This window comes from Schistocerca gregaria, chromosome 8, assembly GCF_023897955.1.
Source record: "Schistocerca gregaria isolate iqSchGreg1 chromosome 8, iqSchGreg1.2, whole genome shotgun sequence".
Taxonomy (NCBI): domain Eukaryota; kingdom Metazoa; phylum Arthropoda; class Insecta; order Orthoptera; family Acrididae; genus Schistocerca; species Schistocerca gregaria.
Window position 1 is genome coordinate 292959661 of NC_064927.1, and position 27903 is coordinate 292987563.

Here is a 27903-nt window from a genome sequence, read left to right on the forward strand (position 1 = left end):
TGTGCACGGTAACAGCCTTCAATCTGCTTTGAAATGCTGTCCAGAAAGACATGAAGACTGGAGATGTGCTGTTGAGTATATTGCTGCCAACTAATCCACAGACCGAGCACTAAAAGGGCATTGCTGCATTCAGTACTATGTCACTCCACGTGTGCACGGTAACAGCCTTGAATCTGCTTTGAAATGCTGTCCAGAAAGACATGAAGACTGGAGATGTGCTGTTGAGTATATTGCTGCCAACTAATCCACAGACCGAGCACTAAAAGGGCATTGCTGCATTCAGTACTATGTCACTCCACGTGTGCACGGTAACAGCCTTGAATCTGCTTTGAAATGCTGTCCAGAAAGACATGAAGACTGGAGATGTGCTGTTGAGTATATTGCTGCCAACTAATCCACAGACCGAGCACTAAAAGGGCATTGCTGCATTCAGTACTATGTTACTCCACGTGTGCACGGTAACAGCCAGGAATCCGCTTTGAAATGCTGTCCAGAAAGACATGAAGAGTGGAGATGTGCTGTTGAGTATATTGCTGCCAACTAATCCACAGACCGAGCACTAAAAGGGCATTGCTGCATTCAGTACTATGTCACTCCACGTGTGCACGGTAACAGCCTTGAATCTGCTTTGAAATGCTGTCCAGAAAGACATGAAGACTGGAGATGTGCTGTTGAGTATATTGCTGCCAACTAATCCACAGACCGAGCACTAAAAGGGCATTGCTGCATTCAGTACTATGTTACTCCACGTGTGCACGGTAACAGCCAGGAATCCGCTTTGAAATGCTGTCCAGAAAGACATGAAGACTGGAGATGTGCTGTTGAATATATTGCTGCCAACTAATCCACAGACCGAGCACTAAAAGGGCATTGCTGCATTCAGTACTACGTCACTCCACGTGTGCACAGTAACAGCCTTGAATCTGCTTTGAAATGCTGTCCAGAAAGACATGAAGACTGAGGATGTGCTGTTGAGTATATTGCTGCCAACTAATCCACAGACCGAGCACTAAAAGGGCATTGCTGCATTCAGTACTATGTTACTCCACGTGTGCACGGTAACAGCCTTGAGTCCGCTTTGAAATGCTGTTCAGAAAGACATGAAGACTGGAGATGTGCTGCTGAGTATATTGCTGCCAACTAATCCACAGACGAAGCACTAAAAGGGCATTGCTGCATTCAGTACTACGTCACTCCACGTGTGCACGGTAACAGCCTTGAGTCCGCTTTGTAATGCTGTCCAGAAAGACATGAAGACTGGAGATGTGCTGTTGAGTATATTGCTGCCAACTAATCCACAGACCGAGCACTAAAAGGGCATTGCTGCATTCAGTACTATGTTACTCCACGTGTGCATGGTAACAGCCTTGAGTCCGCTTTGAAATGCTGTCCAGAAAGACATGAAGACTGGAGATGTGCTGTTGAGTATATTGCTGCCAACTAATCCACAGACCGAGCACTAAAAGGGCATTGCTGCATTCAGTACTATGTTACTCCACGTGTGCATGGTAACAGCCTTGAGTCCGCTTTGAAATGCTGTTCAGAAAGACATGAAGACTGGAGATGTGCTGTTGAGTATATTGCTGCCAACTAATCCACAGACCGAGCACTAAAAGGGCATTGCTGCATTCAGTACTATGTTACTCCACGTGTGCATGGTAACAGCCTTGAGTCCGCTTTGAAATGCTGTTCAGAAAGACATGAAGACTGGAGATGTGCTGCTGAGTATATTGCTGCCAACTAATCCACAGACGAAGCACTAAAAGGGCATTGCTGCATTCAGTACTATGTCACTCCACGTGTGCACGGTAACAGCCTTGAGTCCGCTTTGTAATGCTGTCCAGAAAGACATGAAGACTGGAGATGTGCTGTTGAGTATATTGCTGCCAACTAATCCACAGACGAAGCACTAAAAGGGCATTGCTGCATTCAGTACTACGTCACTCCACGTGTGCACGGTAACAGCCTTGAGTCCGCTTTGAAATGCTGTCCAGAAAGACATGAAGACTGGAGATGTGCTGCTGAGTATATTGCTGCCAACTAATCCACAGACGAAGCACTAAAAGGGCATTGCTGCATTCAGTACTACGTCACTCCACGTGTGCACGGTAACAGCCTTGAGTCCGCTTTGAAATGCTGTCCAGAAAGACATGAAGACTGGAGATGTGCTGCTGAGTATATTGCTGCCAACTAATCCACAGACGAAGCACTAAAAGGGCATTGCTGCATTCAGTACTATGTTACTCCACGTGTGCATGGTAACAGCCTTGAGTCCGCTTTGAAATGCTGTCCAGAAAGACATGAAGACTGGAGATGTGCTGCTGAGTATATTGCTGCCAACTAATCCACAGACGAAGCACTAAAAGGGCATTGCTGCATTCAGTACTATGTCACTCCACGTGTGCACGGTAACAGCCTTGAGTCCGCTTTGTAATGCTGTCCAGAAAGACATGAAGACTGGAGATGTGCTGTTGAGTATATTGCTGCCAACTAATCCACAGACGAAGCACTAAAAGGGCATTGCTGCATTCAGTACTACGTCACTCCACGTGTGCACGGTAACAGCCTTGAGTCCGCTTTGAAATGCTGTCCAGAAAGACATGAAGACTGGAGATGTGCTGCTGAGTATATTGCTGCCAACTAATCCACAGACGAAGCACTAAAAGGGCATTGCTGCATTCAGTACTATGTCACTCCACGTGTGCACGGTAACAGCCTTGAGTCCGCTTTGTAATGCTGTCCAGAAAGACATGAAGACTGGAGAAGTGCTGTTGAGTATATTGCTGCCAACTAATCCACAGACCGAGCACTAAAAGGGCATTGCTGCATTCAGTACTATGTTACTCCACGTGTGCATGGTAACAGCCTTGAGTCCGCTTTGAAATGCTGTTCAGAAAGACATGAAGACTGGAGATGTGCTGTTGAGTATATTGCTGCCAACTAATCCACAGACCGAGCACTAAAAGGGCATTGCTGCATTCAGTACTATGTTACTCCACGTGTGCACGGTAACAGCCTTGAATCCGCTTTGAAATGCTGTCCAGAAAGACATGAAGACTGGAAATGTGCTGTTGAGTATATTGCTGCCAACCAATCCACAGACCGAGCACTAAAAGGGCATTGCTGCATTCAGTACTACGTCACTCCACGTGTGCACGGTCACAGCCTTGAGTCCGCTTTGATATGCTGTCCAGAAAGACATGAAGACTGGAGATGTGCTGCTGAGTATATTGCTGCCAACTAATCCACAGACGAAGCACTAAAAGGGCATTGCTGCATTCAGTACTACGTCACTCCACGTGTGCACGGTAACAGCCAGGAATCCGCTTTGAAATGATGTCCAGAAAGACATGAAGACTGGAGATGTGCTGTTGAGTATATTGCTGCCAACTAATCCACAGACCGAGCACTAAAAGGGCATTGCTGCATTCAGTACTATGTTACTCCACGTGTGCATGGTAACAGCCTTGAGTCCGCTTTGAAATGCTGTTCAGAAAGACATGAAGACTGGAGATGTGCTGTTGAGTATATTGCTGCCAACTAATCCACAGACCGAGCACTAAAAGGGCATTGCTGCATTCAGTACTATGTTACTCCACGTGTGCATGGTAACAGCCTTGAGTCCGCTTTGAAATGCTGTTCAGAAAGACATGAAGACTGGAGATGTGCTTTTGAGTATATTGCTGCCAACTAATCCACAGACCAGGCACTAAAAGGGCATTGCTGCATTCAGTACTATGTCACTCCACGTGTGCACGGTAACAGCCTTGAGTCCGCTTTGAAATGCTGTTCAGAAAGACATGAAGACTGGAGATGTGCTGTTGAGTATATTGCTGCCAACTAATCCACAGACCGAGCACTAAAAGGGCATTGCTGCATTCAGTACTATGTTACTCCACGTGTGCACGGTAACAGCCTTGAATCCGCTTTGAAATGCTGTCCAGAAAGACATGAAGACTGGAAATGTGCTGTTGAGTATATTGCTGCCAACCAATCCACAGACCGAGCACTAAAAGGGCATTGCTGCATTCAGTACTACGTCACTCCACGTGTGCACGGTAACAGCCTTGAGTCCGCTTTGAAATGCTGTCCAGAAAGACATGAAGACTGGAGATGTGCTGCTGAGTATATTGCTGCCAACTAATCCACAGACGAAGCACTAAAAGGGCATTGCTGCATTCAGTACTACGTCACTCCACATGTGCACGGTAACAGCCAGGAATCCGCTTTGAAATGATGTCCAGAAAGACATGAAGACTGGAGATGTGCTGTTGAGTATATTGCTGCCAACTAATCCACAGACCGAGCACTAAAAGGGCATTGCTGCATTCAGTACTATGTTACTCCACGTGTGCATGGTAACAGCCTTGAGTCCGCTTTGAAATGCTGTTCAGAAAGACATGAAGACTGGAGATGTGCTGTTGAGTATATTGCTGCCAACTAATCCACAGACCGAGCACTAAAATGGCATTGCTGCATTCAGTACTATGTTACTCCACGTGTGCATGGTAGCAGCCTTGAGTCCGCTTTGTAATGCTGTCCAGAAAGACATGAAGACTGGAGATGTGCTGCTGAGTATATTGCTGCCAACTAATCCACAGACGAAGCACTAAAAGGGCATTGCTGCATTCAGTACTACGTCACTCCACGTGTGCACGGTAACAGCCAGGAATCCGCTTTGAAATGATGTCCAGAAAGACATGAAGACTGGAGATGTGCTGTTGAGTATATTGCTGCCAACTAATCCACAGACCGAGCACTAAAAGGGCATTGCTGCATTCAGTACTATGTCACTCCACGTGTGCACGGTAACAGCCTTGAGTCCGCTTTGAAATGCTGTTCAGAAAGACATGAAGACTGGAGATGTGCTGTTGAGTATATTGCTGCCAACTAATCCACAGACCGAGCACTAAAAGGGCATTGCTGCATTCAGTACTATGTTACTCCACGTGTGCACGGTAACAGCCTTGAATCCGCTTCGAAATGCTGTCCAGAAAGACATGAAGACTGGAAATGTGCTGTTGAGTATATTGCTGCCAACCAATCCACAGACCGAGCACTAAAAGGGCATTGCTGCATTCAGTACTACGTCACTCCACGTGTGCACGGTAACAGCCTTGAGTCCGCTTTGAAATGCTGTCCAGAAAGACATGAAGACTGGAGATGTGCTGCTGAGTATATTGCTGCCAACTAATCCACAGACGAAGCACGAAAAGGGCATTGCTGCATTCAGTACTACGTCACTCCACGTGTGCACGGTAACAGCCAGGAATCCGCTTTGAAATGATGTCCAGAAAGACATGAAGACTGGAGATGTGCTGTTGAGTATATTGCTGCCAACTAATCCACAGACCGAGCACTAAAAGGGCATTGCTGCATTCAGTACTATGTTACTCCACGTGTGCATGGTAACAGCCTTGAGTCCGCTTTGAAATGCTGTTCAGAAAGACATGAAGACTGGAGATGTGCTGTTGAGTATATTGCTGCCAACTAATCCACAAACCGAGCACTAAAAGGGCATTGCTGCATTCAGTACTATGTTACTCCACGTGTGCATGGTAACAGCCTTGAATCTGCTTTGAAATGCTGTTCAGAAAGACATGAAGACTGGAGATGTGCTGTTGAGTATATTGCTGCCAACTAATCCACAGACCGAGCACTAAAAGGGCATTGCTGCATTCAGTACTATGTCACTCCACGTGTGCACGGTAACAGCCTTGAGTCCGCTTTGAAATGCTGTTCAGAAAGACATGAAGACTGGAGATGTGCTGTTGAGTATATTGCTGCCAACTAATCCACAGACCGAGCACTAAAAGGGCATTGCTGCATTCAGTACTATGTTACTCCACGTGTGCACGGTAACAGCCTTGAATCCGCTTTGAAATGCTGTCCAGAAAGACATGAAGACTGGAAATGTGCTGTTGAGTATATTGCTGCCAACTAATCCACAGACGAAGCACTAAAAGGGCATTGCTGCATTCAGTACTATGTCACTCCACGTGTGCACGGTAACAGCCTTGAGTCCGCTTTGTAATGCTGTCCAGAAAGACATGAAGACTGGAGATGTGCTGCTGAGTATATTGCTGCCAACTAATCCACAGACGAAGCACTAAAAGGGCATTGCTGCATTCAGTACTACGTCACTCCACGTGTGCACGGTAACAGCCAGGAATCCGCTTTGAAATGATGTCCAGAAAGACATGAAGACTGGAGATGTGCTGTTGAGTATATTGCTGCCAACTAATCCACAGACCGAGCACTAAAAGGGCATTGCTGCATTCAGTACTATGTTACTCCACGTGTGCATGGTAACAGCCTTGAGTCCACTTTGAAATGCTGTTCAGAAAGACATGAAGACTGGAGATGTGCTGCTGAGTATATTGCTGCCAACTAATCCACAGACGAAGCACTAAAAGGGCATTGCTGCATTCAGTACTATGTCACTCCACGTGTGCACGGTAACAGCCTTGAGTCCGCTTTGTAATGCTGTCCAGAAAGACATGAAGACTGGAGATGTGCTGTTGAGTATATTGCTGCCAACTAATCCACAGACCGAGCACTAAAAGGGCATTGCTGCATTCAGTACTATGTTACTCCACGTGTGCATGGTAACAGCCTTGAGTCCGCTTTGAAATGCTGTCCAGAAAGACATGAAGACTGGAGATGTGCTGTTGAGTATATTGCTGCCAACTAATCCACAGACCGAGCACTAAAAGGGCATTGCTGCATTCAGTACTATGTTACTCCACGTGTGCATGGTAACAGCCTTGAGTCCGCTTTGAAATGCTGTTCAGAAAGACATGAAGACTGGAGATGTGCTGTTGAGTATATTGCTGCCAACTAATCCACAGACCGAGCACTAAAAGGGCATTGCTGCATTCAGTACTATGTTACTCCACGTGTGCATGGTAACAGCCTTGAGTCCGCTTTGAAATGCTGTTCAGAAAGACATGAAGACTGGAGATGTGCTGCTGAGTATATTGCTGCCAACTAATCCACAGACGAAGCACTAAAAGGGCATTGCTGCATTCAGTACTATGTCACTCCACGTGTGCACGGTAACAGCCTTGAGTCCGCTTTGTAATGCTGTCCAGAAAGACATGAAGACTGGAGATGTGCTGTTGAGTATATTGCTGCCAACTAATCCACAGACGAAGCACTAAAAGGGCATTGCTGCATTCAGTACTACGTCACTCCACGTGTGCACGGTAACAGCCTTGAGTCCGCTTTGAAATGCTGTCCAGAAAGACATGAAGACTGGAGATGTGCTGCTGAGTATATTGCTGCCAACTAATCCACAGACGAAGCACTAAAAGGGCATTGCTGCATTCAGTACTACGTCACTCCACGTGTGCACTGTAACAGCCAGGAATCCGCTTTGAAATGATGTCCAGAAAGACATGAAGACTGGAGATGTGCTGTTGAGTATATTGCTGCCAACTAATCCACAGACCGAGCACTAAAAGGGCATTGCTGCATTCAGTACTATGTTACTCCACGTGTGCATGGTAACAGCCTTGAGTCCGCTTTGAAATGCTGTCCAGAAAGACATGAAGACTGGAGATGTGCTGCTGAGTATATTGCTGCCAACTAATCCACAGACGAAGCACTAAAAGGGCATTGCTGCATTCAGTACTATGTCACTCCACGTGTGCACGGTAACAGCCTTGAGTCCGCTTTGTAATGCTGTCCAGAAAGACATGAAGACTGGAGATGTGCTGTTGAGTATATTGCTGCCAACTAATCCACAGACGAAGCACTAAAAGGGCATTGCTGCATTCAGTACTACGTCACTCCACGTGTGCACGGTAACAGCCTTGAGTCCGCTTTGAAATGCTGTCCAGAAAGACATGAAGACTGGAGATGTGCTGCTGAGTATATTGCTGCCAACTAATCCACAGACGAAGCACTAAAAGGGCATTGCTGCATTCAGTACTATGTCACTCCACGTGTGCATGGTAACAGCCTTGAGTCCGCTTTGTAATGCTGTCCAGAAAGACATGAAGACTGGAGATGTGCTGTTGAGTATATTGCTGCCAACTAATCCACAGACCGAGCACTAAAAGGGCATTGCTGCATTCAGTACTATGTTACTCCACGTGTGCATGGTAACAGCCTTGAGTCCGCTTTGAAATGCTGTTCAGAAAGACATGAAGACTGGAGATGTGCTGTTGAGTATATTGCTGCCAACTAATCCACAGACCGAGCACTAAAAGGGCATTGCTGCATTCAGTACTATGTTACTCCACGTGTGCACGGTAACAGCCTTGAATCCGCTTTGAAATGCTGTCCAGAAAGACATGAAGACTGGAAATGTGCTGTTGAGTATATTGCTGCCAACCAATCCACAGACCGAGCACTTAAAGGGCATTGCTGCATTCAGTACTACGTCACTCCACGTGTGCACGGTCACAGCCTTGAGTCCGCTTTGATATGCTGTCCAGAAAGACATGAAGACTGGAGATGTGCTGCTGAGTATATTGCTGCCAACTAATCCACAGACGAAGCACTAAAAGGGCATTGCTGCATTCAGTACTACGTCACTCCACGTGTGCACGGTAACAGCCAGGAATCCGCTTTGAAATGATGTCCAGAAAGACATGAAGACTGGAGATGTGCTGTTGAGTATATTGCTGCCAACTAATCCACAGACCGAGCACTAAAAGGGCATTGCTGCATTCAGTACTACGTCACTCCACGTGTGCACGGTAACAGCCAGGAATCCGCTTTGAAATGATGTCCAGAAAGACATGAAGACTGGAGATGTGCTGTTGAGTATATTGCTGCCAACTAATCCACAGACCGAGCACTAAAAGGGCATTGCTGCATTCAGTACTATGTTACTCCACGTGTGCATGGTAACAGCCTTGAGTCCGCTTTGAAATGCTGTTCAGAAAGACATGAAGACTGGAGATGTGCTTTTGAGTATATTGCTGCCAACTAATCCACAGACCGAGCACTAAAAGGGCATTGCTGCATTCAGTACTATGTCACTCCACGTGTGCACGGTAACAGCCTTGAGTCCGCTTTGAAATGCTGTTCAGAAAGACATGAAGACTGGAGATGTGCTGTTGAGTATATTGCTGCCAACTAATCCACAGACCGAGCACTAAAAGGGCATTGCTGCATTCAGTACTATGTTACTCCACGTGTGCACGGTAACAGCCTTGAATCCGCTTTGAAATGCTGTCCAGAAAGACATGAAGACTGGAAATGTGCTGTTGAGTATATTGCTGCCAACCAATCCACAGACCGAGCACTAAAAGGGCATTGCTGCATTCAGTACTACGTCACTCCACGTGTGCACGGTAACAGCCTTGAGTCCGCTTTGAAATGCTGTCCAGAAAGACATGAAGACTGGAGATGTGCTGCTGAGTATATTGCTGCCAACTAATCCACAGACGAAGCACTAAAAGGGCATTGCTGCATTCAGTACTACGTCACTCCACGTGTGCACGGTAACAGCCAGGAATCCGCTTTGAAATGATGTCCAGAAAGACATGAAGACTGGAGATGTGCTGTTGAGTATATTGCTGCCAACTAATCCACAGACCGAGCACTAAAAGGGCATTGCTGCATTCAGTACTATGTTACTCCACGTGTGCATGGTAACAGCCTTGAGTCCGCTTTGAAATGCTGTCCAGAAAGACATGAAGACTGGAGATGTGCTGTTGAGTATATTGCTGCCAACTAATCCACAGACCGAGCACTAAAATGGCATTGCTGCATTCAGTACTATGTTACTCCACGTGTGCATGGTAGCAGCCTTGAGTCCGCTTTGTAATGCTGTCCAGAAAGACATGAAGACTGGAGATGTGCTGCTGAGTATATTGCTGCCAACTAATCCACAGACGAAGCACTAAAAGGGCATTGCTGCATTCAGTACTACGTCACTCCACGTGTGCACGGTAACAGCCAGGAATCCGCTTTGAAATGATGTCCAGAAAGACATGAAGACTGGAGATGTGCTGTTGAGTATATTGCTGCCAACTAATCCACAGACCGAGCACTAAAAGGGCATTGCTGCATTCAGTACTATGTCACTCCACGTGTGCACGGTAACAGCCTTGAGTCCGCTTTGAAATGCTGTTCAGAAAGACATGAAGACTGGAGATGTGCTGTTGAGTATATTGCTGCCAACTAATCCACAGACCGAGCACTAAAAGGGCATTGCTGCATTCAGTACTATGTTACTCCACGTGTGCACGGTAACAGCCTTGAATCCGCTTTGAAATGCTGTCCAGAAAGACATGAAGACTGGAAATGTGCTGTTGAGTATATTGCTGCCAACCAATCCACAGACCGAGCACTAAAAGGGCATTGCTGCATTCAGTACTACGTCACTCCACGTGTGCACGGTAACAGCCTTGAGTCCGCTTTGAAATGCTGTCCAGAAAGACATGAAGACTGGAGATGTGCTGCTGAGTATATTGCTGCCAACTAATCCACAGACGAAGCACTAAAAGGGCATTGCTGCATTCAGTACTACGTCACTCCACGTGTGCACGGTAACAGCCAGGAATCCGCTTTGAAATGATGTCCAGAAAGACATGAAGACTGGAGATGTGCTGTTGAGTATATTGCTGCCAACTAATCCACAGACCGAGCACTAAAAGGGCATTGCTGCATTCAGTACTATGTTACTCCACGTGTGCATGGTAACAGCCTTGAGTTCGCTTTGAAATGCTGTTCAGAAAGACATGAAGACTGGAGATGTGCTGTTGAGTATATTGCTGCCAACTAATCCACAAACCGAGCACTAAAAGGGCATTGCTGCATTCAGTACTATGTTACTCCACGTGTGCATGGTAACAGCCTTGAATCTGCTTTGAAATGCTGTTCAGAAAGACATGAAGACTGGAGATGTGCTGTTGAGTATATTGCTGCCAACTAATCCACAGACCGAGCACTAAAAGGGCATTGCTGCATTCAGTACTATGTCACTCCACGTGTGCACGGTAACAGCCTTGAGTCCGCTTTGAAATGCTGTTCAGAAAGACATGAAGACTGGAGATGTGCTGTTGAGTATATTGCTGCCAACTAATCCACAGACCGAGCACTAAAAGGGCATTGCTGCATTCAGTACTATGTTACTCCACGTGTGCACGGTAACAGCCTTGAATCCGCTTTGAAATGCTGTCCAGAAAGACATGAAGACTGGAAATGTGCTGTTGAGTATATTGCTGCCAACCAATCCACAGACCGAGCACTAAAAGGGCATTGCTGCATTCAGTACTACGTCACTCCACGTGTGCACGGTAACAGCCTTGAGTCCGCTTTGAAATGCTGTCCAGAAAGACATGAAGACTGGAGATGTGCTGTTGAGTATATTGCTGCCAACTAATCCACAGACGAAGCACTAAAAGGGCATTGCTGCATTCAGTACTATGTCACTCCACGTGTGCACGGTAACAGCCTTGAGTCCGCTTTGTAATGCTGTCCAGAAAGACATGAAGACTGGAGATGTGCTGTTGAGTATATTGCTGCCAACTAATCCACAGACCGAGCACTAAAAGGGCATTGCTGCATTCAGTACTATGTTACTCCACGTGTGCATGGTAACAGCCTTGAGTCCGCTTTGAAATGCTGTTCAGAAAGACATGAAGACTGGAGATGTGCTGTTGAGTATATTGCTGCCAACTAATCCACAGACGAAGCACTAAAAGGGCATTGCTGCATTCAGTACTATGTCACTCCACGTGTGCACGGTAACAGCCTTGAGTCCGCTTTGTAATGCTGTCCAGAAAGACATGAAGACTGGAGATGTGCTGTTGAGTATATTGCTGCCAACTAATCCACAGACGAAGCACTAAAAGGGCATTGCTGCATTCAGTACTACGTCACTCCACGTGTGCACGGTAACAGCCTTGAGTCCGCTTTGAAATGCTGTCCAGAAAGACATGAAGACTGGAGATGTGCTGCTGAGTATATTGCTGCCAACTAATCCACAGACGAAGCACTAAAAGGGCATTGCTGCATTCAGTACTATGTCACTCCACGTGTGCACGGTAACAGCCTTGAGTCCGCTTTGTAATGCTGTCCAGAAAGACATGAAGACTGGAGATGTGCTGTTGAGTATATTGCTGCCAACTAATCCACAGACGAAGCACTAAAAGGGCATTGCTGCATTCAGTACTACGTCACTCCACGTGTGCACGGTAACAGCCTTGAGTCCGCTTTGTAATGCTGTCCAGAAAGACATGAAGACTGGAGATGTGCTGTTGAGTATATTGCTGCCAACTAATCCACAGACGGAGCACTAAAAGGGCATTGCTGCATTCAGTACTATGTTACTCCACGTGTGCATGGTAACAGCCTTGAGTCCGCTTTGTAATGCTGTCCAGAAAGACATGAGGACTGGAGATGTGCTGTTGAGTATATTGCTGCCAACTAATCCACAGACGAAGCACTAAAAGGGCATTGCTGCATTCAGTACTACGTCACTCCACGTGTGCACGGTAACAGCCTTGAGTCCGCTTTGAAATGCTGTCCAGAAAGACATGAAGACTGGAGATGTGCTGCTGAGTATATTGCTGCCAACTAATCCACAGACGAAGCACTAAAAGGGCATTGCTGCATTCAGTACTACGTCACTCCACGTGTGCACGGTAACAGCCAGGAATCCGCTTTGAAATGATGTCCAGAAAGACATGAAGACTGGAGATGTGCTGTTGAGTATATTGCTGCCAACTAATCCACAGACCGAGCACTAAAAGGGCATTGCTGCATTCAGTACTATGTTACTCCACGTGTGCATGGTAACAGCCTTGAGTCCGCTTTGAAATGCTGTCCAGAAAGACATGAAGACTGGAGATGTGCTGTTGAGTATATTGCTGCCAACTAATCCACAGACGAAGCACTAAAAGGGCATTGCTGCATTCAGTACTACGTCACTCCACGTGTGCACGGTAACAGCCTTGAGTCCGCTTTGAAATGCTGTCCAGAAAGACATGAAGACTGGAGATGTGCTGCTGAGTATATTGCTGCCAACTAATCCACAGACGAAGCACTAAAAGGGCATTGCTGCATTCAGTACTATGTCACTCCACGTGTGCACGGTAACAGCCTTGAGTCCGCTTTGTAATGCTGTCCAGAAAGACATGAAGACTGGAGATGTGCTGTTGAGTATATTGCTGCCAACTAATCCACAGACCGAGCACTAAAAGGGCATTGCTGCATTCAGTACTATGTTACTCCACGTGTGCATGGTAACAGCCTTGAGTCCGCTTTGAAATGCTGTTCAGAAAGACATGAAGACTGGAGATGTGCTGTTGAGTATATTGCTGCCAACTAATCCACAGACCGAGCACTAAAAGGGCATTGCTGCATTCAGTACTACGTTACTCCACGTGTGCACGGTAACAGCCTTGAATCCGCTTTGAAATGCTGTCCAGAAAGACATGAAGACTGGAAATGTGCTGTTGAGTATATTGCTGCCAACCAATCCACAGACCGAGCACTAAAAGGGCATTGCTGCATTCAGTACTACGTCACTCCACGTGTGCACGGTCACAGCCTTGAGTCCGCTTTGATATGCTGTCCAGAAAGACATGAAGACTGGAGATGTGCTGCTGAGTATATTGCTGCCAACTAATCCACAGACGAAGCACTAAAAGGGCATTGCTGCATTCAGTACTACGTCACTCCACGTGTGCACGGTAACAGCCAGGAATCCGCTTTGAAATGATGTCCAGAAAGACATGAAGACTGGAGATGTGCTGTTGAGTATATTGCTGCCAACTAATCCACAGACCGAGCACTAAAAGGGCATTGCTGCATTCAGTACTATGTTACTCCACGTGTGCATGGTAACAGCCTTGAGTCCGCTTTGAAATGCTGTTCAGAAAGACATGAAGACTGGAGATGTGCTGTTGAGTATATTGCTGCCAACTAATCCACAGACCGAGCACTAAAAGGGCATTGCTGCATTCAGTACTATGTTACTCCACGTGTGCATGGTAACAGCCTTGAGTCCACTTTGAAATGCTGTTCAGAAAGACATGAAGACTGGAGATGTGCTTTTGAGTATATTGCTGCCAACTAATCCACAGACCGAGCACTAAAAGGGCATTGCTGCATTCAGTACTATGTCACTCCACGTGTGCACGGTAACAGCCTTGAGTCCGCTTTGAAATGCTGTTCAGAAAGACATGAAGACTGGAGATGTGCTGTTGAGTATATTGCTGCCAACTAATCCACAGACCGAGCACTAAAAGGGCATTGCTGCATTCAGTACTATGTTACTCCACGTGTGCACGGTAACAGCCTTGAATCCGCTTTGAAATGCTGTCCAGAAAGACATGAAGACTGGAAATGTGCTGTTGAGTATATTGCTGCCAACCAATCCACAGACCGAGCACTAAAAGGGCATTGCTGCATTCAGTACTACGTCACTCCACGTGTGCATGGTAACAGCCTTGAGTCCGCTTTGAAATGCTGTCCAGAAAGACATGAAGACTGGAGATGTGCTGCTGAGTATATTGCTGCCAACTAATCCACAGACGAAGCACTAAAAGGGCATTGCTGCATTCAGTACTACGTCACTCCACGTGTGCACGGTAACAGCCAGGAATCCGCTTTGAAATGATGTCCAGAAAGACATGAAGACTGGAGATGTGCTGTTGAGTATATTGCTGCCAACTAATCCACAGACCGAGCACTAAAAGGGCATTGCTGCATTCAGTACTATGTTACTCCACGTGTGCACGGTAACAGCCTTGAGTCCGCTTTGAAATGCTGTTCAGAAAGACATGAAGACTGGAGATGTGCTGTTGAGTATATTGCTGCCAACTAATCCACAGACCGAGCACTAAAATGGCATTGCTGCATTCAGTACTATGTTACTCCACGTGTGCATGGTAGCAGCCTTGAGTCCGCTTTGTAATGCTGTCCAGAAAGACATGAAGACTGGAGATGTGCTGCTGAGTATATTGCTGCCAACTAATCCACAGACGAAGCACTAAAAGGGCATTGCTGCATTCAGTACTACGTCACTCCACGTGTGCACGGTAACAGCCAGGAATCCGCTTTGAAATGATGTCCAGAAAGACATGAAGACTGGAGATGTGCTGTTGAGTATATTGCTGCCAACTAATCCACAGACCGAGCACTAAAAGGGCATTGCTGCATTCAGTACTATGTCACTCCGTGTGTGCACGGTAACAGCCTTGAGTCCGCTTTGAAATGCTGTTCAGAAAGACATGAAGACTGGAGATGTGCTGTTGAGTATATTGCTGCCAACTAATCCACAGACCGAGCACTAAAAGGGCATTGCTGCATTCAGTACTACGTTACTCCACGTGTGCACGGTAACAGCCTTGAATCCGCTTTGAAATGCTGTCCAGAAAGACATGAAGACTGGAAATGTGCTGTTGAGTATATTGCTGCCAACCAATCCACAGACCGAGCACTAAAAGGGCATTGCTGCATTCAGTACTACGTCACTCCACGTGTGCACGGTAACAGCCTTGAGTCCGCTTTGAAATGCTGTCCAGAAAGACATGAAGACTGGAGATGTGCTGCTGAGTATATTGCTGCCAACTAATCCACAGACGAAGCACTAAAAGGGCATTGCTGCATTCAGTACTACGTCACTCCACGTGTGCACGGTAACAGCCAGGAATCCGCTTTGAAATGATGTCCAGAAAGACATGAAGACTGGAGATGTGCTGTTGAGTATATTGCTGCCAACTAATCCACAGACCGAGCACTAAAAGGGCATTGCTGCATTTAGTACTATGTTACTCCACGTGTGCATGGTAACAGCCTTGAGTCCGCTTTGAAATGCTGTTCAGAAAGACATGAAGACTGGAGATGTGCTGTTGAGTATATTGCTGCCAACTAATCCACAAACCGAGCACTAAAAGGGCATTTCTGCATTCAGTACTATGTTACTCCACGTGTGCATGGTAACAGCCTTGAATCTGCTTTGAAATGCTGTTCAGAAAGACATGAAGACTGGAGATGTGCTGTTGAGTATATTGCTGCCAACTAATCCACAGACCGAGCACTAAAAGGGCATTGCTGCATTCAGTACTATGTCACTCCACGTGTGCACGGTAACAGCCTTGACTCCGCTTTGAAATGCTGTTCAGAAAGACATGAAGACTGGAGATGTGCTGTTGAGTATATTGCTGCCAACTAATCCACAGACCGAGCACTAAAAGGGCATTGCTGCATTCAGTACTATGTTACTCCACGTGTGCACGGTAACAGCCTTGAATCCGCTTTGAAATGCTGTCCAGAAAGACATGAAGACTGGAAATGTGCTGTTGAGTATATTGCTGCCAACCAATCCACAGACGGAGCACTAAAAGGGCATTGCTGCATTCAGTACTATGTTACTCCACGTGTGCACGGTAACAGCCTTGAGTCCGCTTTGTAATGCTGTCCAGAAAGACATGAAGACTGGAGATGTGCTGTTGAGTATATTGCTGCCAACTAATCCACAGACCGAGCACTAAAAGGGCATTGCTGCATTCAGTACTATGTTACTCCACGTGTGCATGGTAACAGCCTTGAGTCCGCTTTGAAATGCTGTTCAGAAAGACATGAAGACTGGAGATGTGCTGTTGAGTATATTGCTGCCAACTAATCCACAGACGAAGCACTAAAAGGGCATTGCTGCATTCAGTACTATGTCACTCCACGTGTGCACGGTAACAGCCTTGAGTCCGCTTTGTAATGCTGTCCAGAAAGACATGAAGACTGGAGATGTGCTGTTGAGTATATTGCTGCCAACTAATCCACAGACGAAGCACTAAAAGGGCATTGCTGCATTCAGTACTACGTCACTCCACGTGTGCACGGTAACAGCCTTGAGTCCGCTTTGAAATGCTGTCCAGAAAGACATGAAGACTGGAGATGTGCTGCTGAGTATATTGCTGCCAAATAATCCACAGACGAAGCACTAAAAGGGCATTGCTGCATTCAGTACTATGTCACTCCACGTGTGCACGGTAACAGCCTTGAGTCCGCTTTGTAATGCTGTCCAGAAAGACATGAAGACTGGAGATGTGCTGTTGAGTATATTGCTGCCAACTAATCCACAGACGAAGCACTAAAAGGGCATTGCTGCATTCAGTACTACGTCACTCCACGTGTGCACGGTAACAGCCTTGAGTCCGCTTTGTAATGCTGTCCAGAAAGACATGAAGACTGGAGATGTGCTGTTGAGTATATTGCTGCCAACTAATCCACAGACGGAGCACTAAAAGGGCATTGCTGCATTCAGTACTATGTTACTCCACGTGTGCATGGTAACAGCCTTGAGTCCGCTTTGTAATGCTGTCCAGAAAGACATGAGGACTGGAGATGTGCTGTTGAGTATATTGCTGCCAACTAATCCACAGACGAAGCACTAAAAGGGCATTGCTGCATTCAGTACTACGTCACTCCACGTGTGCACGGTAACAGCCTTGAGTCCGCTTTGAAATGCTGTCCAGAAAGACATGAAGACTGGAGATGTGCTGCTGAGTATATTGCTGCCAACTAATCCACAGACGAAGCACTAAAAGGGCATTGCTGCATTCAGTACTACGTCACTCCACGTGTGCACGGTAACAGCCAGGAATCCGCTTTGAAATGATGTCCAGAAAGACATGAAGACTGGAGATGTGCTGTTGAGTATATTGCTGCCAACTAATCCACAGACCGAGCACTAAAAGGGCATTGCTGCATTCAGTACTATGTTACTCCACGTGTGCATGGTAACAGCCTTGAGTCCGCTTTGAAATGCTGTCCAGAAAGACATGAAGACTGGAGATGTGCTGTTGAGTATATTGCTGCCAACTAATCCACAGACGAAGCACTAAAAGGGCATTGCTGCATTCAGTACTACGTCACTCCACGTGTGCACGGTAACAGCCTTGAGTCCGCTTTGAAATGCTGTCCAGAAAGACATGAAGACTGGAGATGTGCTGCTGAGTATATTGCTGCCAACTAATCCACAGACGAAGCACTAAAAGGGCATTGCTGCATTCAGTACTATGTCACTCCACGTGTGCACGGTAACAGCCTTGAGTCCGCTTTGTAATGCTGTCCAGAAAGACATGAAGACTGGAGATGTGCTGTTGAGTATATTGCTGCCAACTAATCCACAGACCGAGCACTAAAAGGGCATTGCTGCATTCAGTACTATGTTACTCCACGTGTGCATGGTAACAGCCTTGAGTCCGCTTTGAAATGCTGTTCAGAAAGACATGAAGACTGGAGATGTGCTGTTGAGTATATTGCTGCCAACTAATCCACAGACCGAGCACTAAAAGGGCATTGCTGCATTCAGTACTATGTTACTCCACGTGTGCACGGTAACAGCCTTGAATCCGCTTTGAAATGCTGTCCAGAAAGACATGAAGACTGGAAATGTGCTGTTGAGTATATTGCTGCCAACCAATCCACAGACCGAGCACTAAAAGGGCATTGCTGCATTCAGTACTACGTCACTCCACGTGTGCACGGTCACAGCCTTGAGTCCGCTTTGATATGCTGTCCAGAAAGACATGAAGACTGGAGATGTGCTGCTGAGTATATTGCTGCCAACTAATCCACAGACGAAGCACTAAAAGGGCATTGCTGCATTCAGTACTACGTCACTCCACGTGTGCACGGTAACAGCCAGGAATCCGCTTTGAAATGATGTCCAGAGAGACATGAAGACTGGAGATGTGCTGTTGAGTATATTGCTGCCAACTAATCCACAGACCGAGCACTAAAAGGGCATTGCTGCATTCAGTACTATGTTACTCCACGTGTGCATGGTAACAGCCTTGAGTCCGCTTTGAAATGCTGTTCAGAAAGACATGAAGACTGGAGATGTGCTGTTGAGTATATTGCTGCCAACTAATCCACAGACCGAGCACTAAAAGGGCATTGCTGCATTCAGTACTATGTTACTCCACGTGTGCATGGTAACAGCCTTGAGTCCACTTTGAAATGCTGTTCAGAAAGACATGAAGACTGGAGATGTGCTTTTGAGTATATTGCTGCCAACTAATCCACAGACCGAGCACTAAAAGGGCATTGCTGCATTCAGTACTATGTCACTCCACGTGTGCACGGTAACAGCCTTGAGTCCGCTTTGAAATGCTGTTCAGAAAGACATGAAGACTGGAGATGTGCTGTTGAGTATATTGCTGCCAACTAATCCACAGACCGAGCACTAAAAGGGCATTGCTGCATTCAGTACTATGTTACTCCACGTGTGCACGGTAACAGCCTTGAATCCGCTTTGAAATGCTGTCCAGAAAGACATGAAGACTGGAAATGTGCTCTTGAGTATATTGCTGCCAACCAATCCACAGACCGAGCACTAAAAGGGCATTGCTGCATTCAGTACTACGTCACTCCACGTGTGCATGGTAACAGCCTTGAGTCCGCTTTGAAATGCTGTCCAGAAAGACATGAAGACTGGAGATGTGCTGCTGAGTATATTGCTGCCAACTAATCCACAGACGAAGCACTAAAAGGGCATTGCTGCATTCAGTACTACGTCACTCCACGTGTGCACGGTAACAGCCAGGAATCCGCTTTGAAATGATGTCCAGAAAGACATGAAGACTGGAGATGTGCTGTTGAGTATATTGCTGCCAACTAATCCACAGACCGAGCACTAAAAGGGCATTGCTGCATTCAGTACTATGTTACTCCACGTGTGCACGGTAACAGCCTTGAGTCCGCTTTGAAATGCTGTTCAGAAAGACATGAAGACTGGAGATGTGCTGTTGAGTATATTGCTGCCAACTAATCCACAGACCGAGCACTAAAATGGCATTGCTGCATTCAGTACTATGTTACTCCACGTGTGCATGGTAGCAGCCTTGAGTCCGCTTTGTAATGCTGTCCAGAAAGACATGAAGACTGGAGATGTGCTGCTGAGTATATTGCTGCCAACTAATCCACAGACGAAGCACTAAAAGGGCATTGCTGCATTCAGTACTACGTCACTCCACGTGTGCACGGTAACAGCCAGGAATCCTCTTTGAAATGATGTCCAGAAAGACATGAAGACTGGAGATGTGCTGTTGAGTATATTGCTGCCAACTAATCCACAGACCGAGCACTAAAAGGGCATTGCTGCATTCAGTACTATGTCACTCCGTGTGTGCACGGTAACAGCCTTGAGTCCGCTTTGAAATGCTGTTCAGAAAGACATGAAGACTGGAGATGTGCTGTTGAGTATATTGCTGCCAACTAATCCACAGACCGAGCACTAAAAGGGCATTGCTGCATTCAGTACTACGTTACTCCACGTGTGCACGGTAACAGCCTTGAATCCGCTTTGAAATGCTGTCCAGAAAGACATGAAGACTGGAAATGTGCTGTTGAGTATATTGCTGCCAACCAATCCACAGACCGAGCACTAAAAGGGCATTGCTGCATTCAGTACTACGTCACTCCACGTGTGCACGGTAACAGCCTTGAGTCCGCTTTGAAATGCTGTCCAGAAAGACATGAAGACTGGAGATGTGCTGCTGAGTATATTGCTGCCAACTAATCCACAGACGAAGCACTAAAAGGGCATTGCTGCATTCAGTACTACGTCACTCCACGTGTGCACGGTAACAGCCAGGAATCCGCTTTGAAATGATGTCCAGAAAGACATGAAGACTGGAGATGTGCTGTTGAGTATATTGCTGCCAACTAATCCACAGACCGAGCACTAAAAGGGCATTGCTGCATTCAGTACTATGTTACTCCACGTGTGCATGGTAACAGCCTTGAGTCCGCTTTGAAATGCTGTTCAGAAAGACATGAAGACTGGAGATGTGCTGTTGAGTATATTGCTGCCAACTAATCCACAAACCGAGCACTAAAAGGGCATTTCTGCATTCAGTACTATGTTACTCCACGTGTGCATGGTAACAGCCTTGAATCTGCTTTGAAATGCTGTTCAGAAAGACATGAAGACTGGAGATGTGCTGTTGAGTATATTGCTGCCAACTAATCCACAGACCGAGCACTAAAAGGGCATTGCTGCATTCAGTACTATGTCACTCCACGTGTGCACGGTAACAGCCTTGACTCCGCTTTGAAATGCTGTTCAGAAAGACATGAAGACTGGAGATGTGCTGTTGAGTATATTGCTGCCAACTAATCCACAGACCGAGCACTAAAAGGGCATTGCTGCATTCAGTACTATGTTACTCCACGTGTGCACGGTAACAGCCTTGAATCCGCTTTGAAATGCTGTCCAGAAAGACATGAAGACTGGAAATGTGCTGTTGAGTATATTGCTGCCAACCAATCCACAGACCGAGCACTAAAAGGGCATTGCTGCATTCAGTACTACGTCACTCCACGTGTGCACGGTAACAGCCTTGAGTCCGCTTTGAAATGCTGTCCAGAAAGACATGAAGACTGGAGATGTGCTGTTGAGTATATTGCTGCCAACTAATCCACAGACGAAGCACTAAAAGGGCATTGCTGCATTCAGTACTATGTCACTCCACGTGTGCACGGTAACAGCCTTGAGTCCGCTTTGTAATGCTGTCCAGAAAGACATGAAGACTGGAGATGTGCTGTTGAGTATATTGCTGCCAACTAATCCACAGACCGAGCACTAAAAGGGCATTGCTGCATTCAGTACTATGTTACTCCACGTGTGCATGGTAACAGCCTTGAGTCCGCTTTGAAATGCTGTTCAGAAAGACATGAAGACTGGAGATGTGCTGTTGAGTATATTGCTGCCAACTAATCCACAGACGAAGCACTAAAAGGGCATTGCTGCATTCAGTACTATGTCACTCCACGTGTGCACGGTAACAGCCTTGAGTCCGCTTTGTAATGCTGTCCAGAAAGACATGAAGACTGGAGATGTGCTGTTGAGTATATTGCTGCCAACTAATCCACAGACGAAGCACTAAAAGGGCATTGCTGCATTCAGTACTACGTCACTCCACGTGTGCACGGTAACAGCCTTGAGTCCGCTTTGAAATGCTGTCCAGAAAGACATGAAGACTGGAGATGTGCTGCTGAGTATATTGCTGCCAACTAATCCACAGACGAAGCACTAAAAGGGCATTGCTGCATTCAGTACTATGTCACTCCACGTGTGCACGGTAACAGCCTTGAGTCCGCTTTGTAATGCTGTCCAGAAAGACATGAAGACTGGAGATGTGCTGTTGAGTATATTGCTGCCAACTAATCCACAGACGAAGCACTAAAAGGGCATTGCTGCATTCAGTACTACGTCACTCCACGTGTGCACGGTAACAGCCTTGAGTCCGCTTTGTAATGCTGTCCAGAAAGACATGAAGACTGGAGATGTGCTGTTGAGTATATTGCTGCCAACTAATCCACAGACGGAGCACTAAAAGGGCATTGCTGCATTCAGTACTATGTTACTCCACGTGTGCATGGTAACAGCCTTGAGTCCGCTTTGAAATGCTGTTCAGAAAGACATGAAGACTGGAGATGTGCTGTTGAGTATATTGCTGCCAACTAATCCACAGACCGAGCACTAAAAGGGCATTGCTGCATTCAGTACTATGTTACTCCACGTGTGCACGGTAACAGCCTTGAATCCGCTTTGAAATGCTGTCCAGAAAGACATGAAGACTGGAAATGTGCTGTTGAGTATATTGCTGCCAACCAATCCACAGACCGAGCACTAAAAGGGCATTGCTGCATTCAGTACTACGTCACTCCACGTGTGCACGGTAACAGCCTTGAGTCCGCTTTGAAATGCTGTCCAGAAAGACATGAAGACTGGAGATGTGCTGCTGAGTATATTGCTGCCAACTAATCCACAGACGAAGCACTAAAAGGGCATTGCTGCATTCAGTACTACGTCACTCCACGTGTGCACGGTAACAGCCAGGAATCCGCTTTGAAATGATGTCCAGAAAGACATGAAGACTGGAGATGTGCTGTTGAGTATATTGCTGCCAACTAATCCACAGACCGAGCACTAAAAGGGCATTGCTGCATTCAGTACTATGTTACTCCACGTGTGCATGGTAACAGCCTTGAGTCCGCTTTGAAATGCTGTTCAGAAAGACATGAAGACTGGAGATGTGCTGTTGAGTATATTGCTGCCAACTAATCCACAGACGAAGCACTAAAAGGGCATTGCTGCATTCAGTACTACGTCACTCCACGTGTGCACGGTAACAGCCTTGAGTCCGCTTTGAAATGCTGTCCAGAAAGACATGAAGACTGGAGATGTGCTGCTGAGTATATTGCTGCCAACTAATCCACAGACGAAGCACTAAAAGGGCATTGCTGCATTCAGTACTACGTCACTCCACGTGTGCACGGTAACAGCCTTGAGTCCGCTTTGAAATGCTGTCCAGAAAGACATGAAGACTGGAGATGTGCTGCTGAGTATATTGCTGCCAACTAATCCACAGACGAAGCACTAAAAGGGCATTGCTGCATTCAGTACTATGTCACTCCACGTGTGCACGGTAACAGCCTTGAATCCGCTTTGAAATGCTGTCCAGAAAGACATGAAGACTGGAGATGTGCTGTTGAGTATATTGCTGCCAACTAATCCACAGACGGAGCACTAAAAGGGCATTGCTGCATTCAGTACTATGTCACTCCACGTGTGCACGGTAACAGCCTTGAATCCGCTTTGAAATGCTGTCCAGAAAGACATGAAGACTGGAGATGTGCTGTTGAGTATATTGCTGCCAACTAATCCACAGACAGAGCACTAAAAGGGCATTGCTGCATTCAGTACTACGTCACTCCACGTGTGCACGGTAACAGCCTTGAGTCCGCTTTGAAATGCTGTCCAGAAAGACATGAAGACTGGAGATGTGCTGCTGAGTATATTGCTGCCAACTAATCCACAGACGAAGCACTAAAAGGGCATTGCTGCATTCAGTACTATGTCACTCCACGTGTGCACGGTAACAGCCTTGAATCCGCTTTGAAATGCTGTCCAGAAAGACATGAAGACTGGAGATGTGCTGTTGAGTATATTGCTGCCAACTAATCCACAGACAGAGCACTAAAAGGGCATTGCTGCATTCAGTACTACGTCACTCCACGTGTGCACGGTAACAGCCTTGAGTCCGCTTTGAAATGCTGTCCAGAAAGACATGAAGACTGGAGATGTGCTGCTGAGTATATTGCTGCCAACTAATCCACAGACGAAGCACTAAAAGGGCATTGCTGCATTCAGTACTATGTCACTCCACGTGTGCACGGTAACAGCCTTGAGTCCGCTTTGTAATGCTGTCCAGAAAGACATGAAGACTGGAGATGTGCTGTTGAGTATATTGCTGCCAACTAATCCACAGACGGAGCACTAAAATGGCATTGCTGCATTCAGTACTATGTCACTCCACGTGTGCACGGTAACAGCCTTGAATCCGCTTTGAAATGCTGTCCAGAAAGACATGAAGACTGGAGATGTGCTGTTGAGTATATTGCTGCCAACTAATCCACAGACGGAGCACTAAAAGGGCATTGCTGCATTCAGTACTATGTCACTCCACGTGTGCACGGTAACAGCCTTGAATCCGCTTTGAAATGCTGTCCAGAAAGACATGAAGACTGGAGATGTGCTGTTGAGTATATTGCTGCCAACTAATCCACAGACAGAGCACTAAAAGGGCATTGCTGCATTCAGTACTATGTCACTCCACGTGTGCACGGTAATAGCCTTGAGTCCGCTTTGAAATGCTGTCCGGAAAGACTTCGAGGTACTCCTGCTCGAGCCTGTCCCACTAATCACATCCCAACGGAATTCATCCGCTGAGTGGCAAAAGCGCCTGCGTTAACCCTTTGAAAATTCCAAGCTGTCCCTAATACGATTAACAGAGTTTATGTCAGCAGGTACCACTGGCTTTTCCATTCCTATGATTTATGACTCCTGGGAGAATGTATTCAAGTGGTGCGCATAGTGGCTAGTGAATTGTTGTCTTGAAGGACGAACCCTTCGCCGAAATGTTTATTATAGGGGCTGATACTGCACAATCCTCAACAACCTTGCTTTCGTATTTGAATTGGATTGTGATTATGGCATGGTTTTGTTTGGTAGAGATATTACTGGTGAACAGAGGCGAGATCCAGCACTGATAAAAACCGTAAAAAGCTTCCAGAAGAACGAACTGATTAAAGGAGAATTCCAGTCGTAAAAGTGTAAAATTGTAAAATTACATAAGAGAATCTGTGACCCGTTGGGGTGGAAATGGTTGTTCGTCCATCGAAGTTCATCTACATCTAGCTGTCCTGAAGTATATCCACGATGCTCTAACATCTGGTCACTTGGGATTTGTCCCTAGGTATAATCAGACGGGGGTATTAGTGGCCAGGCCTCTACTAACCTCTAAGAGTCATGTGCGTCACCGTAGGAAATACCAGCGACGGAAGCATATTGCTGTAATTATCTATGGGGCACCTGATACCGTCACCACCAGCAGCAGTGCCATTCCACTGAACTGTGGGAGAGATTCCCGAAGTTCACTGACGGTATCGATCTATATCAGTCAGCACTAACTACCTTACCAACTATATTGTTCCCAACGCTGAGCCGAGTGCTGAAGCTCCGGAACTTGCAAGGTTCCTTTGGTAGAGTCCAGTATTCCGTGTGATAATCTCTTAGCGTGAAAAAGTTCTCCAGTCAGAAATAATTTATTGCGATGCAATCCATCGCATTGTAACTGTCAACCAAACACAGGCGTCTGACCTCACAGTACCCTACATTGGGAAGTATGCTCTCGATTTACATTGATGTCGAACAGAGAGTTTGGGATGACGCCCTGTTACAATCCTGGAGCGCAGATCTACGGCGGGGATTTCTCGTTGACGGAAACAGTTGCTCAACGATCGCAAAGATAATGTGATAACCTGATCCGAACGCGAGGATCTTTAAGCACTGACAATATCAAGATCTAAAATGCTGTTGAGCCGTGTATCGACTCGTGCTACACCTTGTGTTTAGACTGCAAAAAATGGTTCAAATGTCTCTGAGCACTATGAGACTTAACATCTATGGTCATCAGTCCTCTAGAAGTTAGAACTACTTATACCTAACTACATCACACAACACCCAGCCATCACGAGGCAGAGAAAATCCCTGACCCCGCCGGGAATCGAACCCGGGAATCGTACCCGGGTGTGGGAAGCGAGAAAGCTACTGCACGACCACGAGATGCGGGCTTTAGATTGCATTGGTTTCTCTGTTTGATATGGTGTCTGTCATTAAGTGGCTGTTTGGTTGTCTTTTCCCTCTGCTATCGATATCTGCGGTTTTGCTTCCGGGAAACTGCTATGGAGGAAGTGAGATCTTTGACCAGTAGGGGGTGGCTCTCCAGCGCGAAACAGGCGTGGTCGGTTGTACCGAGTTGCCAAGTGATGTATGTTGGTTGTGTGTAATGAGCGGGTCGAGTTGTCGCGTGACTGTGGCGTGTTGGGTAAGCTGGCGACGTGTGCGATGTCGGATGTGTGGATCCTTGCCATCGGAAGTCGTGTACTGCCTGTTCGAGCATAATTGCGAGTTAAGTTCGTGGAAGGTTTAATCATTAAGTAATAATTTTGTGTAACCAGCGCCTCTTCTGCCTTGTGGCCTACGGCGACCGGGTTTCCTGTCCCTGGCACCGGTGTAATTGAAGACAGTGATCTTTCCTCCTCCTCTGGTTACTGTCCGATGGGAGGTGTAGTTTTGGCAGTTTAATTGTTTCGCTATTCTGTCGTGGGTTATGAGTAAATTGATGCTTCTTGTTGGTTGATCATATGGTCGCTCATTCAGGACTGTGTGGTGTAATATTTCCTTGCACGAGGTTAGCTCTAATTCTGTCAGAAAGTTAAGCCATCTTATAACAAATTTTCGCTGGCTAAAAGTCAGTGCAGTGACCAGCCTGAGAGTGGCAATTGTGTTTACGGGCGTATTTAAATTGGTCAGTATTCTGTCTAGCCTGAGCATCCCTGAGTGGGTGATTTGTGGCCGCCTTACACGGGTCCGTCATATCTGTTATGTTTAAATTTTTTTTAATTCCTCCACGTTTGTAAATTCCTTTTATTGCCATTAATCGTGTGTTTGCTGAGACCTGTTTATTTTTTTTTTTTAATGGCGGTGTTGGTAGCTTCACTACCTCACCGTACTTCATTAACAAAGTTCTGTATTTACCTTAGTAGCCTGTTTACTAATATTCTTTAAATTTTTAAATTGTTGTATTGCTATAAATTACTTTGATTGGCGTTAGCGGCTTGTTTTAAAAGGTAGTTTATAGCCGTACTGCTAGCTTCTGCGTTTAAAAAAAAAAATTTAAAGTGTTGTATTGCTATAAATTACTTGATTGCCGTTAGCGGCGTGTTTAAAAGGCTATTTATTTCCGTACTGGTAGTTTCTGTAAGATACGAATAAAACATTTGTGAAAATCTCAACTGGACAGTAAACTACTTGAAATTTAGCCCCGTTTCCCAACTTGTGTCTTGTAACCGTAACCACTGTGTGTGTGTGTGTGTGTGTCAGCTGTAGCGAAAACTTGTGAGACAGCGGGTCGTCGTTTCTTGTGGTGTGGGAGCACTGCCACGAGCTGGGCTGCACGAAGTGCAAAGTAGCGGGAACCGTCGCTGGCTGGTGCGCTGCGGGTCAGCAGATCAAATTGATCATCGCTGAATGTTCATTATTTAGTATTTATCACTTCTAGAAGGTTACTGAAATGTCTTACTTTCTGATATTTGCATATTCGGGAATATTCGATGTTTCGTATAAAAACAGCACTCTCTGTTCAGGAAGCAGTTACCTTCTGTCTGTACTTTGGGGTTCATAATAAATGTACTTTTACTGATGTGTGTTGTACTTCATTGACGACTCTGATTTCAGATTTGATCCTCATTGTGGTTACAACGTGACAATATTTACTGTAATCGAAGTTTCATCACCAAAAGTACTACATGTGTATGAATTACTTTCTGTATTACGTTGGAATTATAGTGACAAAACAG